The sequence below is a fragment of the Echinops telfairi genome, unplaced genomic scaffold (assembly GCF_000313985.2).
Source record: "Echinops telfairi isolate 266 unplaced genomic scaffold, ASM31398v2 ScPeMD7_30;HRSCAF=105, whole genome shotgun sequence".
Taxonomy (NCBI): Eukaryota; Metazoa; Chordata; class Mammalia; order Afrosoricida; family Tenrecidae; genus Echinops; species Echinops telfairi.
The window spans coordinates 2,645,139-2,647,498 of record NW_022103927.1 but is presented as its reverse complement, the minus strand read 5'-3'; the positions used below and the strand labels follow the sequence as shown (position 1 = coordinate 2,647,498).

The 2,360-nt window shown below is 40.2% G+C and overlaps 1 pseudogene; it reads right to left on the bottom strand.

Annotated features, from left to right (window-relative positions):
• Positions 1-241: 241 nt before the first annotated feature.
• LOC101647175 lies at positions 242-1,672 on the bottom strand (annotated as a pseudogene).
• Between the last annotated feature and the right edge of the window lie 688 nt (positions 1,673-2,360).

Below are 2,360 nucleotides of genomic sequence, written 5' to 3'. Positions count from 1 at the left end.
ATAATCAGATTTTACCAAATTGAAAAATCATGTTATATTAAAGGGTAATGTCTTTTTTAAAAAAGATGATTAAGAAGTATACATAATCAATTACTAACATACTTTTTTTCTTGTGACAAAGGTCACTTAGTGTATAGCTAAAGTTTTCATAAAATAAAGATTCTGCAGAGTTTCCTATTACGTATTGTATACAGGTTCCATATTATATACAATTTTTAATATAAAAATAAAATATTTTAAGTCAGAGAAGATGAAATAGCAATTTGCGTAAAAGTCCATCAATATCCTTTTCATGAAAGCAAAAATTTCCAGAGGCCATAAAAATACTAATTTTATGTTGCCAAAAACATCCCAAATCACAAAATATGAAGATGTGCACCGACAGTTCAGTAGTGAGCACGTTTTCTTCTCGTAGTCTTTGGATTTCAGCCACTAACCCTTCATTCACTGAGTATCTTTCCAGCAAAGAGTGCATTTCATTCAACTGCATATGGAATTGCTTAATCATCTCCACCTGCAAATTCACAATGTCCCAATGGCATGCTTCTCTAAAGTCATCCAGTATTTCCTGTATCATGTTCTGAATAAAATGTATCTGCACAGATGTCAGTCATGCATTCGGTCGATGATTTCCACTGGCCTCGGCTATCTTCCCTGACAGTGAACTGGCAACTGCAGCTGTGACAGAGGATGCTGTGCTTGGATTTGGGGTAGAGGATCCACCAACAGGGGGTCCATATAGCAACTGGGTTTCCATTTCTTTCTCTGGCTTTTCAAATTTCTCAGGACTTCTTGCTTGGTTAGATGATGGAGAGGTATTTAAATTTCCAGTTTCAGCACCAGAGGAGATCAACTTTGCAAACTGTTTGAAAGCGTCTTTAGGTTCTTGTTTGTCCAGTTGGGCTTTCTTAGACTCTGTTGCCATACTGTGGTTTTCATGCTCCTCTTTCCCTGGGGATCCCATGAAAATACTGAGCGGACTAGAATGCAAAACCGAAGTGGCCGAAGTGACGGTTTTTTTCTTAGAGGGAAGACTGAGTTTAGTTGTGGTAAGAAATCAAGGCCATCTCCTTTGACAAGGGGCTCATCACCTCCCTTGTTAAGTATAGCATCTTCTGAAACAGGTGAGAACATGTGGCCTAACCTACTTTTCCTCGTATTATCAAAGCTGGAGAAATCTTGACTTTTTCCACTGTCTATTTCCTTGGTTACGATATCAGTGTTTAGGCTCCGAGGCAAGCCTGTTTTCTCTTGAACTGCAACTTGACCTTTTCCCACACCTGTTGTCATGGGGGGTGTTCTCATGGGCTGCGGTGGGATGGTGGCGATGGAAGGAGTCATTGCTTCCCTGACAGTTCCAGAGTTCAGAACTCCTCCACCGGGGTTGCTCACGTTGACAGTTTGTTTGTTCACTGCCAGGGGCTTATGTGAAGAACCTTTATTTAAACTTGACTTAGAAAGGACAGTGGAATACTGAAACATGATACATTCATTGCACAGATGTCTTGTGAGCACTGATGGTTTTTACCGGGGATTTCAGCATCCTTAGATCATATTGAGAGATTTTCCCACGGGAAGATCCAATAGCCAAAGTGGCTCCATCAGGCATGAAATCTACCACCATTAGAGGGGCCTTGGCCACTAAAGTTTTCGCTAGTCTGGTTATTACCATGGCCAAATGGAGTGCCAGATAAATTAGTGGTTACACTGTGCAAAATTATTTCACCACTCAGAGATCCAGAAGCAACATGGCAATCGTTCCAATTATAAATTACACAAGTTACTTCGTCTTTATGATCCTTAAGAGATCGATGAACTAGCTTTGATTTTAAATCCCAAATATTAACAGTTGTGTTAGACAGGGTTCTCTAGAGAGACAAAACCAGATTGCTAGTAATTGTATATATATTTATAAATACAGCTAAATATATAACACAAGAAATGAACTGTTAAATTATATACAGATAGATAGATAGATAATATAAGAAATGAACAGTTAAATTATAAAGCAGTACAAATGGCTCAGTATAATTCAAATGTGTTAGAGAGTTGTGAGACACTGGCAGTCCTTTGAGTCGTGAGGGCCAGCAGGTAGTCCTCTCTGTGAAGAGAGAGCTAGGCTATATCAGCACACGCAGCAAACAGCAAGGCAGGTCACCAACTGTCAACCAGGTCACCAACCATCAGTCCCCAGCTCAAGAGATGTACATTCCAATCATGTGGTCTTAAAGGGACCTCAACTTACAGTGACATAGTCCACAGGCTAGGCTTCCCACAGGTAGTGTAGCCTGTAAATTGAGGCACAGGACAAGCAAGGCAGCCACACACTGGTCCGATGATCAAAGAGCGAGAGACAAGAA